This window comes from Scleropages formosus, chromosome 10, assembly GCF_900964775.1.
Source record: "Scleropages formosus chromosome 10, fSclFor1.1, whole genome shotgun sequence".
NCBI lineage: Eukaryota > Metazoa > Chordata > Actinopteri > Osteoglossiformes > Osteoglossidae > Scleropages > Scleropages formosus.
In genome coordinates, this window is record NC_041815.1 from 11,789,733 (window position 1) to 11,806,561 (window position 16,829).

The following is a 16,829-nucleotide window of genomic DNA, read 5'->3' on the forward strand; positions in this document are numbered from 1 at the left end:
CATGATCCAGAGTTCATGACCATAGGTGAGGGTAGGAACGTAGATCGACCAGTAAATTGAGAGCTTCGCCTTACGACTCAGCTCCCTCTTCACCACAACAGACCGGTACAATGACCGCATTACTGCGGACGCCGCACCGATCCATCTGTCAACCTGCCACTCCATTTTTCCCCTCACTCGTGAACAAGACCCCGAGATACTTAAACTCCTCCACTTGAGGGAGCAACTCCCCCCTAACCCGAAGGGGGCAATCCAACTTTTTCCGACTGAGAACCATGGCCTCGGATTTGGAGGTGCTGATTCTCATCCCCGCCGCTTCGCACTCGGCTGTGAAGCTCTCCAGTGCACGCTGTAAGTCTTGATTTGATGAAGCCAACAGGACCACATCGTCCGCAAAAAGCAGAGACGAGATCCTGCGGCCACCAAAACAGACACCCTCCGTTCCCTGGCTGCGCCTAGAAATTCTGTCCATGAAGATAATGAACAGAATCGGTGACAAAGGGCAGCCCTGGCAGAGTCCAACATGCACCGGGAACAGGTCTGACTTACTGCCGGCAATGCGAACCAAGCTCCTGCTCCGGTCATACAGGGAACAAACAGCCCGTAGCAGCGAGCCCCGAACCCCATAATCCCGAAGTACTTCCCACAGGATGCCACGAGGGACACGGTCGAATGCCTTCTCCAGGTCCACAAAACACATATGGACTGGTTGGGCAAACTCCCACGAACCCTCCAACACCCTAGTGAGGGTATAGAGCTGGTCCAGTGTTCCACGGCCAGGGCGAAAACCGCATTGCTCCTCCTGAATCTGAGGTTCGACTATCGGTCGGATTCTTCTTTCCAGTACCCCGGCATAGACTTTCCCAGGGAGGCTAAGGAGTGTGATTCCCCTATAGTTGGAACACAATCTCCGGTCCCCCTGCTTAAAAAGAGGGACCACCACCCCGGTCTGCCAGTCCAGAGGCACCGTTCCCGAGCTCCACGCAATGCTGCAGAGGCGTGTCAGCCAAGACAACCCCACAACATCCCCTCTGCGAACCGCCACCTTAATATGGTGGAGGGGTTTGAGTGCCTGAATGACCTCAGGGGCTATGTTGCCTGCGGCTATATGCCCCTGGTAGGGTCTCCCATGGCAAACAGGTCCTGGGTGACAGACGAGACAAAGTGCGGTTCAAAACCCCCTTATGACTATAAAATCAAGGCTCTCGTTCACCCCGCCCGGTATGGGGTCACCGGGGCCCCACCCTGGAGCCAGGCCTGGGGGAGGGGCTTGCATGCGAGTGCCTGGTGTCAAGGTCTATGCCCACGGGGCCTGGCCGGGCTCAGCCCGAAGCCAAGACATGGAGCCACTCTTCGGTGGGCTCACCACCTGCTGGAGAGGCCATAAGGGGCCGGTGCGTTGTGATTTGGGCGGTGGTCGAGGCCGAGTGCCTGGCCGACCCAAACCTCGGGCGCCAACTCTGGCTTTTGGGACTTGGTGAACACGAATATGACTTTTTAAATTTACAAATAAAGGATTATTTATACATTGTACATATTGCCTTTATTACATACGTTACAACTGTTACACACAGTTGTAACATTATACATAGACTTTCGTACTTTATTACACACATTACCTCTGGATTCAAAGATTGCAGGTTCAAATCTCAGCTCCAGCTGTAGTTTCACTTGAGCAAGGTACATACCCTAAACTGGTCTAGTAAAATTGCCTGGCTGTATAAATGGGTTAATAATTGTAAGTAAGTAGATTAACATTGTCACTTTGGAGAAAAACACACACACACACACACACACACACACACACACACACACACACACACACACACACACACACACACACACACATTTTCAGAACCACTTGTCCCATATGGGGTCACGGGGAACCAGAGCCTACCCGATAACACAGGGCGTAAGGCTGGAGCGGGAGGGGACACACCCAGGACGGGATGCCAGTCCATCGCAAGGCACCCCAAGCAGGACTCGAACCCCAGACCCACCGGAGAGCAGGACTGTGGTCCAACCCACTGCACCACCGCACCCCCACGGAGAAAAACATATATGTAAATTTGTGTGTAATAATAATTTTTTAGAAGAGTTTGAATATTTTTTTCTTTTACCTTCCTGTATGTATTATCAATGACTACATATCCAGTCAAGGTTGAAATGTTCCAGAACCATAGAATAAAAGCCTGGGTGGAAAGACAACCCTTTGGGGAAGACACAAGTGCATCATACTACACGTAAACACACAAAGCAGAGCAATTAAACGTCACCAGTGTAATGGAACAGCATATGCTTGAAATACTTGAGGAAATCAAGCAAGGATTCAGAAAAAAATCTCTCCCAAAAGTTCACTGATCACTGTAAATTCAATAAGATGAAAAAGCAAAATTTGTTTATGACTTTATACATCTTCTATAGTGAATCTGTGTAAAATGAAACGGATCTTCTGATAAAGATAATTAACAAAGATCAGCACAGTGCCATATGATAAAAATCTATGGGCTTGTTTCCTTTTTTTAAAAAAAAATGTGCTGAGCCCTGCATCTCTCATGACATTATCACATGCATTAAATAAAATAACTTAGAAACAGTCTGATGACATGGCTGACAAGCAATACCATCTATTTATAGGTTGCAAAACCTCAGTTGCAACATATGAAGGAGATCATCCAGTTTTTTTAGCTCAGATATTTTAAACAAAAACATTAAATACGCAAAATAATGAAACATCTTTTTTTTTTCTGGTGGTAATTTAAAATGATTTTTGTTAAATATTATTGTTTGTTAAATGTCGTAGTAATAATATCTTGGATTTTTTCTCGACTTGTTTACTTTCATTCCTGCATCACTTGATGGAGCTGTAATGGTACAGCCTATGTACATAAAAATGGTTTTATCTTCTAAGAGCATTAATAATCTTCTCAAAAATTAAGCTAATGAGAATTTGAACAGTGATGTTTTTATCCTTTAATATCTGCCTGATGAAGGTGCAAAAAATTACTTGTCATGTCAAATGTAGAGGATTAGGAGAGCAGACTCAATTGCTGATGGTTGTTCTATTCACTTTATTTGTATCACATGGAATTACACCCAGAGCACAGTGCAGAACAGTCAGCCTCAGAAGACAGGTGAGGAGAACATCTCTCAGCTGGAAGTTCCACAGCCACACTCTCTGCTCCGGCTGGAAGGTGAGTGTGCGTCAGCAGCGGTCCGCCTAGTGCTTGGGGCAGTGGGTACTCTGCCGGAGGTGAGTCTCAACAGTGCACCATGTCTCACCGCTGGCTTGGTTGCCAGATGTCAACCGTGGGGATGTTGCCTGATGCAGGACACCAGGAAAACAGCGCAGGTTGGTAGTCCAGGATGAATCGGAACAGCGGCATACCTGTGGAGGAGTGGGTTAAGGAGTTATGGGAGTACTCGGCCCCGGACAAATACTAGGTCCAGTTGTGTTGCCATTATGCACAGTAGCTGTGGAGGAAGCGGCTGATGTCTTGCTACAGCCACTCCACCTGTCCGTTGGACTGGGGGTGGTAGCCAGAGGTGAGGATCACTGAAACCCCCAGCTTCATCCAGAATGCCTTTCACCCCGGGAGGTGAACTAGGGCCCACGTTCCGATACTATGTCCTCCGGCAGGCTGTAGAGGTGGAAGACCTGTTGGAACAGTGTCTCCGCTGTCTCCAGGGCCGTAGAAAACCGTGGCAGGTGGGGATCAGGTGGCAGGCTTTGGAAAACCGGTCAATCAAGGTCAGTATTACATTCTTACCCTCTGACAGGGGGAAGGTCCACCAGGAAGTCCACCGCTATGTGGGACCATGGCCGTGAGGGTACTGGAAGTGGCTCTAGCAGGCCCACAGGCTTCTGCATCAGGGTGCAGGCCTGGGAGGAGACGATGCAGGCTGCAACATACTCCTGAAAGTCCTCCTGCGTGGAGGACCACCAGAACCTCCCCGGAGGAGGGAAGTCATCCAGCGTGCGCTGGGGTGCCCGGCTGCAGCAGAGTCATGGGCCCACTGCAAGAGTGTCGGTCACATGGTTACAGGCATGTATTCTTTATACCTTCCGGCGCCTCAGGCGGATTGGGCTCTGGGTGCCCGGTTCAGGGTTTTTGGTTGATATGTCACTGGCATACAACCGTAACAGAGAGTCAGCCTTTGTGTTCCTAGACCCCAGTCGATACGAAACTGTGAAGTGAAATCTGGTGAATAACAGGGCCCATCGGGCTTGACATAGATTCAATTGGCGTGCTTTCTGGAGATATTCAAGGTAACGGTGGTCAGTCAGGACAAGGAAATGGTGCGAGACCCCTTCCAGCCAGTGCCTCCATTCCTCTAGATCCAATTTGATGGCTAACAGCTCCCGATTCCCAGTGTCATAGTTTCATTTGGCTGGAGACAGCTTCCGCGAGAAGTACGCACAAGGGTACAATTTTGGTGGGTTGCCTTGCTTTTGAGACAGCACCGCCCCAGCCCCTGGTTCTGAGGCATCCACCTCCACCACGAATGGCAGTGTGGGGTCCAGGTGTCGCAAAATCGGGGCGGTTGTGAAGCACCTTTTCAGTTCCAGGAACGCTTGCTCTGCCTGTTCATTCCAGGCCAGGCGGGTTTCCTTACCTGCCGTGAGGGTCGTGAGGGGGGCAGCCACAGAGTTGAAGCCCCTGATAAACCTCCCATAGAAGTTGATGAAACCAGGAACTGTTGTAGGGCACTCATGGTTGTTAGTCGTAGCCAGTCGATCACTGTTCTGACTTTCTGTGGCTCCATGGCCATGCCCACATCACTCGGAATGCAGCCCAGGAATGGGACCCACGACTGGTGGAACAGACATTTCTCCCCCTTGACAGAGAGATGATTTCGCAGGAGCCACTGCAACAGGGTCCTTACCTGGCGGATATGTTGTTCTTGGGACTTGGAAAAGATCAGAATGTCGTCCAGGTACACCAGAACGCAGTCGTCCACCAGGTCCCCTAGTATGTGACTGACAAAAGCCTGGAACACTGAGGGCGCGTTAGACAGACCGGAAGGCATGACCAAGTACTCATACTGGCCCAGGGTGGTGTTAAAGGCGATCTTCCACTCACCCCCTTCCCTGACCTGGATCAGGTTGCAGGCGCTGCAAAGGTCCAGTTTCATGAAAATTGTTGCACCATGTACTCATTCTAATGCTGCCGTGGTCAAAGGCAGGGGATGTGAGTATTGCACCGTAATAGCATTCAACCCACGATAGTCAATACAGGGGCGCAGACTTCTGCCCTTCTTCCCCACGAAAAAGAAACCTGGGGAGGCTGGTGATGTGGATGGTCAAATGTAGACCACATTCAGCACTGCAATGATATATTACTGCATGGCTTTTTGCTCAGGGAGAGACAAGGGATACACCCTCCGACGGGGGGATGACAGGCAGGAGCGTTCATACTGCAGTCCCCAAGAGACTAGGCCCCCGGTGCTCCAACGGAACACCAGGTCATGCAGTGCTAGCCAAGTGAAGCCCAGGATGAGTGGTGTGTCTGGCGAAGCAGCCAGGTAAAATACAAGTTCTTTGCGGTAGTAAGCCCCGATCGACATATACAGCAATTCGGTGTGCGAATCCACTAATCTGGTCCCTATGGGTTGGGTGTTGAGGCTAACGACCTGCAAGCATACGTCACAAGTCTGCCTGGGTATGCTGTGTGTGCAAGCAAAACCGGCATCCATAAAACAGCTTGCCGCACCGGAATCTACCAGCATATGCATCTCCACTTTGTTCTCCGCCCACTCCAGAGTCACAGATACGGTTAGTTGCGGTTTACTAACCTTAACGCTGGGTTGCGGTGGGTGAGCTGGGCAGGTCGTGCAGAAATGGCCGGGATTCCGCAGTAGAGACACAGGTTGTCACAGAGGCAACGTTGCCTTTCATCGGGGTCCAGCTAGCCATGGCTGATCTGCATCGGTTCAGGAGCCTGTTCAGTGGAGCAGTGACGGGCAGGGGGTTCTCTCTCGGGTGAGACTGTCAATGGTTATTGCCATCGCCAGAAAGTGGTCAAAAGACCATTCCTCCTGGATTCGGGGCTGGAGCCGCTGTGTTCGGCCAGCGTCTGGAATTCCAGGGAGTACTCAGTCACTGAACGGTTGCTTTGTCGGATTTTCATCAGACGGTCGCTGCGGCTCAAGCAGAGAGTGGATGATTGAACACCGCCTCTAAGTGTCACTTGAAGGCTTCATAGGTGGAGGGGCTGCGGGTCTTTCACCTGGCTGTGGCCCAGTGGCGCACTAGACTGGTGAGGAGAGAAACCAGGTACACGATCTTAGTTTCGTCCGCTTGGCAGAGTCACGGGGAAGTAGCGAAGACAAGCTTGCATTACGCTGGGAAGCCCTGACAGTTATCCGGCGCCCCATTGTACTTGTCCAGGGTTCACGAGGTGGGGGGTCCCGGTTGGGGGCCCCATCAGCATAGAGTCCAGTGACTCCCATTGCTCTAGTGCCGCGGCGGAAGCGGGGGGCCCAGCAGATCGGCTGAACCCGCTGGCCCGAAACACTTGCACCATCTCTTGGAGGGTCTCCTTGATCTAACACAGTCATGCAAGCCCAGCAGGGCGCCATGCGAGGAGACGGCATGACGCAGCTGGTCGAGCATCGCTGAGTCAACAAATGCCCCTATGGGTTGGACCAGGACACCTGATCCCCACAGAGAGACATTGATGCTTCCAAGGGGGCTTTTGCCTCTACTGCGGCGGTTCTGGCCACTTCCTACCATCCTCCCCAGAACACTCCTCCAGGGAATCCTCCGAGTATGACATGCAGTGAGTGACTCCCTCCTTCCAGTCTTTCAGCCCACAGTTCCCATTGTCCTGTCCTGGAAGGGAGAGGCTTGCCAGATAGTTGCATGGTCATTCGCAGACTCCAGAGCAGCTAGTAACTTGATGGATATCGCTTTTGCGAGGTCTCCTGATATTCCCACAAAAAGCTGTGACGTTACGTTACAACTTAATGCGCTCGATGGGCAACCACTTGGGAAAGGTATAGTGGAGTCTTGCACAGAGGGGTTGGGGCTTCAGGTAGGGATCTGCCACAAGGAAACCCTCTCCTTCCTCCTAGTTACATCCCCTGACAGTCTGGTCATCCTGGGGTACACCTGGCTGGCTCAACATGACCTCACGTTCTACTGGGGCACAGAGGAGTCGATTTCTTGTGGTGCACAGTGTACCACATCTTGCCTGTCCCTATCCTGTAGTCACCTCAATCGAGAGCCCCAGGTCTACACTGCCTCTGGCTGTGCCAGAGGAATATAGGGACCTTGCTGAGGTCTTTAGTAAGTCATAGACATACCATCCATGGGACTGTGCTGTTGACCTCCTGCCTTAAACTTCCCCTCGAGCGACCAGATTTATCTGCTATCCCTTCTGGAACAGAAGACCATGGAGGACTATGTGACTGAGGCACTGGCCTTAGATCTCATCAAACCTTTCACCTCACTGGCCTCTACAGGCTTTTCCTTTGTGAGGAAGAAGGCTGGTGGGTTGCGCCCCTGTATTGAATATTGTGGTCTCAATGAGATAACAGTTAAGTATTCCCATCCCTTTCCATTTATCACGGCCGGGCTGGAACAGGTCCACAGAGCACGGGTTTTCACCAAATTAAACCTGCGCAGCAGATATAACCTGGTTTGCATTTGAGAGGGGGATAAATGGAAGTTTAGTACTGCCCTGGGGCACTATGAGTATTTAGTCATGCCATCCGGTTTAGCTAATGCTCCCCCCATATTCCAGGCCTTTGTGAACCATGTGCTGGGGGATTTGGTAAAAAGGTGAGTCCTGGTGTACCTTGACAACATGTTAGTGTTCTCGTGTTGCATGAGCGAACATATGGAGAATAGCCTTTTTGTCAAGGGGGAAAAGTGCCTTTTCCACCAGGAGTGGGTGGCCTTCCTAGGCTTTGTTATTGGCATGGATTGGATGGCAGTGGACATGGCTAACGTTCAGGCAGTGCTCGATTGGCCCTGTCCGGCCTCCGTGAAGGCTCTACAGCAGTTTGTAGGGTTTGCAAACTTCTACCGCTGATTCATTCGTGGCTTTATTAGTATCATTGTCCCTCTCACTTTGCTCTTTGAGGCAAAGGGGTCCCGGCTCACCTGCCAGCCAGAAGCCCTTGAGGCCTTCCAGGACCTAGAGCAGCGTTTCACAACTGCTCCAGTCCTTTGGCACCCTAATCCATCACTGCTCTTTGTAGTCAAGATAGATTTCTCTACTGTGGGCGTAGGCGTGGTTCTGTCTTAGAGACAAAGGACTCCTGCTAAAGTCTATCCATGTGCATACTTTTCCCATAAGCTGTTGCCTACCGAGCACAACTACGATATTGGAAATAGAGAATTGTTGACTATTAAACTGGTGTTAGAGGATTGGAGGCACTGGCTGTGTGTGTGTGTGTGTGTGTGTGTGTGTGTGGGGGGGGGGGGGGGGGCGCTCACCTTTTCCTGGTCCTTACTGACCACTGAAACCTGGAGTACCTTAGAACAGCCCATCATCTAAACCCTTGACAACTCCGTTGGGCCCTTTTCTTTACCAGGTTCCGGTTCAGGGTCTTGTATCGTCCCAGCTCAAAGAACACTAAGGCCGACTATCCAGGCTGTTCGACAAAGACCCGACCCCCCAACCTCACCGGAGACCATCCTGCTGAGCACCTGCTTTGTGGTACCTGTGCGTTGGCAGTTCACCAAGACCTCTAGAGGGCTCAAGCAAAGGAACCCGATCCTGCTGACACTTCCGAGGGCAAGGAGTGTATCTTAGTCAGGATGCGTCCCCAACTGTTCCACCTGGTACATGATGCCCCAGCAGCTGGCCATCTAAGTTGTCAGCAAACACTCTCCTTGCTTGAAAGGAGGTACTGGTGGCTTACCTTAAGGAAGATGTAAAGGAATTTGTGGGGCCGTGCTAGGTGTGTTCAGGCTAAGACCCCGAATCAGGAACTCGCAGGATTGTTGGAGCCACTCCCAGTGCCATCCCGGCCCTGGTTCCATGTAGCAGTGGACTTCTTGACAGACTTACCTCCCTCCATCGGTAATACTGTGATCCTGGTGGTCTTAGACAGGTATTCCCATTACCCCGGCTCCCCACTGCTCTGGCCACAGCCAAACATCTTTTCCAGAATGTATTCCATATTTTCGGGTTGCTGGAAGAGATCGCGTCCTACCAGGGGCCGAATTCGTGTCCAGGGTGTGGAGGGCGTTCTGGCACAACCTCAGTGTCTCCAGTCAGCCTCACCTCTGGGTATCATCCCCAGGGCAACAGACAAGTGAAGCAGCTAAAGCAAGGCCTCAGTTGCTTCCTCTGAAGCTACTGCGGTCGGGACCAGGACCAGTGAGTACGGTACCTACCATGGGCCGAATATGCCTATAATTCTCTCACATTCCTACACAGGTCTCTCTCCATTCCAATGCATCCTCAGGTATCAGCTTTCCCTGTTTCCATGGCACCTTGGGTCCTCCAATGTCCCAGCTGTTGACTCCTGGTTCCGGAACAGTGAAGTGTCCTGGTATGTGGTCTAGGAACATTTGCGCCAAAATGTTCACTGCTATATACAACAAGCTGACTGACACTGTCACACTCTGTTCTTCCAATCTGGACAACGGGTGTGGCTGTCCACCTGGGACATCCGACTCAAACTGCCCTCCAAGAAGCTCAGCCCCTGCTACATTGGGCCATTCAAGATCCTTCAGTGCATTACCCCAGTCACTTACTGGTTACAGTTGCCACCACACGTATGTATATTTCCCACTTTTCATGTCTCCTTGCCACTTGAGGAGACTCAGTGCCCCCTCCTGTAGAGGTAGATGGGGCACCTGCCACTGTCCTCTCCCTTCTGGACTCCAAGTGTTGGCGTAGGGGTCTGTACTACCTGGTGGACTAGGGAAGCTGGAGGAACACAGCTCGGTCCCGGCATGCAGCATCCTTTACCCATCCCTCATCATTGACTTCCATAGGGACCATCCAGACTGGCCAGCACCCCATCCCAGAGGTTGCTCTCCTTCCAGGCATTGTCGTAAGGTGGCAAAAGCCGCCTGTGAAGGGGGGGCACTGTCATGACCATTCCCGCACCTCAACCACCAGCACCTGGTTTCAGTTAAGCACTTAGCTCCAGTTAAGCACTTGATTTCAACTGGAACACTTGGCAATAAAAACCACTACTCAACCAGTTCCCAGTTGTGGAATCTCACTTGAGACAACTCTCCCCTCTGTGCTAACAGCAATCACCATGTTCCATGTCCTATTCCCCTTCTTCCCCGACTCCCGTTTTTCGTTCCCTAGCACTGGACCATTCGCTTCATTTCCCGACTTTGTCTATGGATCTCTGGTTTCACCATCACCGCCGATCGACTGACTATTTGCCCGTCCCTGACGACAAGAACAAGACTATCCCCTTGGTCCTGAGTGAATGGTCCTGCACTTGGGTCCTGCCTTCCATGTGTCCTCTACTCCGGATGATGAAGGACATGTACACATTGAGTAAACAGCACCTCTTCAAAACCTTGTCTCCTGATCCTGTCTCCAGTAGCACTGCAGAGGGGTGCTAGATATACACAAGCTCTTGTACTGTGGGCTCTTTTTGATGGACCACTGTTCCTCAAACTACCTAAGTGAAGCTTTTGGATTTGTTGTGCTTTTTTTTTTTTTTCATTTTTTTAATATGAGAACATAAAAAAATAAGACATGAGTGCTATGTTTCATGAAAGGGCTTTGTTTTTTTTTTTTTACAGATTTCACACATTTTTTATGTTAAAATAATAGTAATGCAGAATAGGGCAATGCAGTGGTGCAGTGAGAAGCGCTGCTGCCTTACAGCATCTGGGCTACTTGGGTGTAGGTTTAAATCCAACTTAGTCTGTGACATTTGCATATTCTTCTCTGTGGATGTGTGGGTTTTCTCCAACAATCAAAGATATGCAGTTAAGGTGAATTGACCACTCTAAATTGCCCTTGGTGTGTGTGTTTGTCCTGTGGTGGTCTGCTATCCTGTTCAGCGTGTAACCCAAATGACCCCCCCATAACCTCCAAGATTAGCCTTTGATCTCACACACACACACACACACACACACACACACACACACACACACACACACACACACACACACACACACACACACACACACACACACACTTTCAGAACCGCTTGTCCCATACGGGGTCACGGGGAACCGGAGCCTACCCGGGAACACAAGGGCGTAAGGCCAGAAGGGGAGGGAACACACCCAGGACGGGACACCAGTCCGTCACAAGGCACCCCAAGCGGGACTTGAACCCCAGACCCACCGGACAGCAGGACTGCGGTCCAACCCACTGCGCCACCGCACCCCCTCTCAGCCTTTGATCACTGTGGACTCAATCATTTGATATGCTTTTTAAGTAAACTGAGGGGAGTTAGATTGTTTTTAATTCAGATTCTTCATGGCACATGTAGTGTTTTATTTTTCAAGGGGTTTAAACCCAGAAACAGACAATTAAGCAAATGGAACTTCCAATATGGTCTTCTTCTGTCCCCTGCTGGCAAAGAGATAAATAGCAAGTACAACTGCCCCAACACCAGACTTGGAATATTCTTTTCTCTTTTTTATATTTAATATAGGGGGGCACGGTGACACAGTGGCACAGTGGGTTGGACCGCGTCCTGCTCTCCGGTGGGTCTGGGGTTCGAGCCCCGCTTGGGGTGCCTTGCAACGGACTGGCGTCCCGTCCTGGGTGTGTCCCCTCCCCCTCCAGCCCTATGCTCTGTGTTACCGGGTAGGCTCCGGTTCCCCGTGACCCCGTATGGGACAAGTGGTTCTGAAACTGTATGTGTGTGTGTATTTAATATCACTAAATTTAATACTGTATATAATACAAAATTACAAGAGTGTATGGTTCATTAAAAACAGGATAAACTATAAGTCACACAAAATATTAACAAGATTAGTTACAACCCTCTGGTAAAACTGAAATGAACCGATCAAATTGTTCATATTATTTCATTCATTTTTTGCCACAGTACAGAATTTAAAAAGCCACCAAAGTTCCACTACAACTGTTTTTTATTATTTCTGTTTATCATTTGTAATAAAGATAATGTAACAGAACAGAAGAGATAATGCTGTTTAGTTTGAATTTTCAAAAGAACTGTATGATGAGGAAGGGCTGCTGTCTCAAAGAACTAGTTGGGCTATTCAGGCCTTTGTTCAAATTCAGTCTGTGTGGGGATGACATGAGTGTTCTCTGGGAGTTCTGGTTTCCTCTCACAATCCAAAAACGTGGTTCAGGTGAATCAGATACTCTAAATTGCCCACAGTATGTGAATGTTTTTTGTGGCTACTCTGTGATGTATAGGCAGGCATCCTGTCAAGGATATACCACTCTAACCTTCCAGCTGGTGATTCTGGGATTGGCTCTAGATCGCTGTGACCCTGACAAGGATAAGACAATCAAAAGTGACTGGCTGGGTGGTAAGGATGACTGTGTTTCTAGTGTCAAAATATAATGTCAGAATTTCTGCATTTTTTGTAGTTACAGTACTGCGTTCTTTTTGTTCATTTTCAAATAATATTTATTTCGTGCTTTAGGTCTTTCACTTTTAGTTACATGTGGCGTTCAGCAACTCTCAAACAGAGAAATAGACAAAAGTAAACATAACTTATCAGAGAATACAATGGATCTTGTTTGCTGCCTCTGTGAAGCCTTTTTTTCAAGAAAAAATAATGATTGTTTATGTACTATAACTTTAAGGTCATGCCTGGATAAATCTTTACACAGCTACTCCTGTAGTGTAACATAAACATTTATATGTATCTAAAAAAAATGCTAGGAAGGTGATCTGGAATCGTGGATATTCGGATTAAGTTTTATGCAGCTACTTGTGTGATGAACATTGGCTCATATGGTGGAAAGAAACAAACTAACTGCATTTAAGAATCACATCTGCATCTAAGTCTCTCTTTCTGCTAATGTAAGACATACGTTGTATCATCTATGAGATGTATGTTGCTTTGGAGAAAAACTTCTGCTAAATGAATAAATGGACATGTAAATGTTCTGTGTCGTAAGCAATGCATATTATCAAGGAATTTAGACAAATACATACATTCTTGTATGTGGCGTGTGTCCGAAAAGAATCAGTGCCAGTTCCTAAATCGGATTGCACCAGTGACTAAAATTCGCTTGGTCAGAATTCAGTCAGAAATGTTACAGTTTGTTATAACTAGTGAAAAAGCTGTTTTGGAGAGTAAAGAGTAAAATGTCTTAAACAATAGCCTGCTTTCAATATTTATATAATCACAGAGCCTCTGTGGTCTTTCAGCCCAGTCTCCCTCCCCCAAAGGAAAAAACTTGCATTGCAACAGGAAACTGAACTTGTCTTATAGAAAGAAGAGTGCTGAGGGCCTCTAATGAAATGTCACCACCTAAGAACCTCAGAAAAAAAAAATCAGTTTCTGCTTCCTGTTTAACTTCACACACATGCACTCACACACACACACACACACACACACAGACATATGCGTGATGCATGTATAGCTGTTTGTGTGTATATTTAGCAGGCACACAAATATGTGGCTGTGTGTTTTTTCAGCAGTGGCTAATAATATTACTAGACTGGTAATTTTCCTCTGAACAAAAAGTACCCAGTCTCAGAAAAGGGTGTATCTCAATCCACAAGAGCTGCAGTTCATACTGGACTTCGCTCTATCTCCCCTCTTAGTTGTTTTTTTAAACCATTTTTTTTTTTTTAAAGGTTTTTTTAGTAGTTCCAAAGATAGGAAGTGTATGTGTTTTTTCTTTTTTATGAAAACTTTAAGATGATGCTTCCTGCTCCAAAATGTCCTACCATGGTCACGGACACAGATTTAACAATTTTCTCTTGCGTATAAACATTTTCTCGATTAATTTAATGAAATATTCAAAGTGTGAAATGTCAACGTACGACACAAACGTATGAAGATGTTAAAAAAACTAAGTGACAGCATGCGCTGAGTATGTAACCACTGAAGCACATGAAAACACATTTGAATTTGTGTGAAGCACGAACTCAGACATTCTGGGTAATAGAGGGGAGAAGTGAGCAATACAGTGGAAGTTGTCACAGGAAATGACCTTCACAACTACGTTTTCTTTTTCTCTGTAAGAAAAATTAAGCTTTAGCCACATGGGCACATTCTGATCTGCCTCCTGGCATTACTTACATGAGCCTGCAGGTTCGGTGTAAAAAATGTTGCATCTCGTAACCAAAATTTTGACTTCGTGGCTCTTACTGTGTTGCAGAATTCTATCTTTAAAAGGTAAGCCCAAATGGATATATGTACTGTATTTCAAGAATTGTCAAAAGGTTCTAACAGCTGTTGCGGTAATTGGTGATATTACAGTACGTAATTTAATATGTTACATAATAGTATTGTGCACTTGAATATTTATATCTGAAGGTGCACTTGCTTTTGTCAGGTCAGTTCTAAATATGTCAATGAATATAGAAGAAATACAAGCATTTCTAATTGATTAGTAAAATGTAAGTTTGAAAAGTACTAATTTCATGACTCATTTATGTTATTCCTCAAAGTGTATATTCAGCATATTTTTTAAATCTTATTTGGGTTCCTCAGGTCAGAATGGATGTGCTATCCCTTGTAAGAAGAATGTCACAGTTACTGGATCCCTAAACTCTGCGGTCCTTCTGCCTTGTACCTTTATGGTGGGGGACACAGACCAAATAACTGTTGCGTGGAGCCAAGATTCTGATCTGGTGATATTTGACAAAATGAAGTATATCAGGTTCTCGAATAACAAGGAGGGGCGACTGAAGGTGTTCCCTTACATGTCCAACATAGGTAACTTCTCTGTCCAACTGGACAACTTACAGCATTTTGACCAAGGCAGTTATTGTTGTCAGATCCTCAATGAATCCAACTGCATCACTGTGAAAGTTAATCTGCAAACGCATGAATCGGGTTCCAAACCGCAGCAAGGTAATGAAACTTGTTTGTTTTACAAAAAACCTATTTTAACATAGACAGAAGTTAGGTTGTCTCATTGCACCATTCCACAGATGAACATATTCAGATCTTTTTTCACACATCATGGTAAATTACAATTGTTTTTTCCTCCCATGCCAGTTTGTTCAGTGTTACCTGCATGTAGTGATTTCGCGATTATCTTTATTCTGTATGTTTCCTTCAGCATTCTTTCAAGATTTTTTCAAAATAATGAGCCTTGTAGGTTTGAAGTAGGGTGTGTAAGCAACGCTGCCTGTTCTTTTTGTCCACGTGCAGAGAACCTGCCAGAAAGTTTCTTTGTGGACAACTGGTACATCATTGTTGCAGCTAGTGGAGGTTTTCTCATCATCTTGGTAATAGCGTGCATCTGCTGTGTGCAACATAAATGTACGAACCTGCATATACCACTTTTCTTATTTAATCGCAGGTGTTATTTGGCAAAAGTTGAGGTTGCAGGAAATGGTATAACAATTAATGACACAGACTTTTTAATGTGAGACAGCTGATAGCATAGAGGTTAGAACTGCTGCCTTTGAACCCAAGGGTCACAGGTTTGAATTTCACCTCTAGCTGTAATACCCTTGCACAAGATACTTACTGTAAAGAGCTCCAGTAATGTTACTTAGTTGTGTAAAGGGATAAATAACTGTAAACTAGCTTAAGCAAGTTGCTTTGGAGAAAAGTGCCAGATGTATGAAGGTTCCTATTTCAAATCCCTCTTCCACTACTTGTAAGCAATAAATGCTCTGCTCTGTAAATGGTTAAAGACAGCTTGGGGCAAAAGTATATTAATGTTCTTTTTTCTTCGAACTAAATGGATTAAACTTTTATTCTCTCATTTTTGTAAGATTAGGCCATAGCACGAGCAACAATGAACTGCTGACTTTGAAGATTAACAAAGTACTTTCAAAGAAAATATCCATAGAAATTAATCAAATGTAGTAACTATTTCCTTCCTGCAGTTTCACTTAAATCAACTAATAGGGATTACATCAACGAAAACCGCGATAAAGGTGAGTTATTTATTATTTCAACCAGTATACATATCGAAGTTAAAATATCATGTTATTTCACACACACACACACACACACATTTTCAGAACCGCTCATCCCATACAGGGTCACGGGGAACCGGAGCCTAACCCGGCAACACAGGGCGTAAGGCCGGAGGGGGAGGGGACACACCCAGGACGGGACGCCAGTCCGCCGCAAGGCACCCCAAGCGGGACTCAAACCCCAGACCCACCGGAGAGCAGGACTGCGGTCCAACCCACCGCGCCACCGCGCCCCCCCTCATGTTATTTCAGTCTTATATAATAACAAATACAGTGTTAACAAAATCTGTTGTATAGAATTCTTTGCAAAGAGTGATATTTGTTTTTAAATCCCTTTTATATTTGATTTAGTAATATTAGATGAATTTTTGTTTACACATAAAAAATGTAAATTAAATGTGGAAGAACCATAATGAACCACAATGAGCCCTTATGATCTTACTGGAATGTCATTCAATGCTAAGGTCAGCAGTCATGGAACATAATATTTAATGTTTTAAGGAGCCTGTCAGGATCATGTGCTGAAGACCAGAGTTCCAGTATATATACTGGATATATATAAGATAATCATCATAACAGTCAAAACTGTTATGGAACTCTGTATAGAGTTCCATAACAGTTTTGACTGTTATGATGATTATCTTTTGGTCCATCAGATCAACTACCACAGAATTCTGAGTCCAACAGGAGAGGTGAACGATCTGACAAGGAAAAGGGTGGTAAAGTCAAAATCTGAAATGGCTGGTTTTAACTATTTTATTGGACAGCTGGTTTTTAACCTTGGTCTTGGC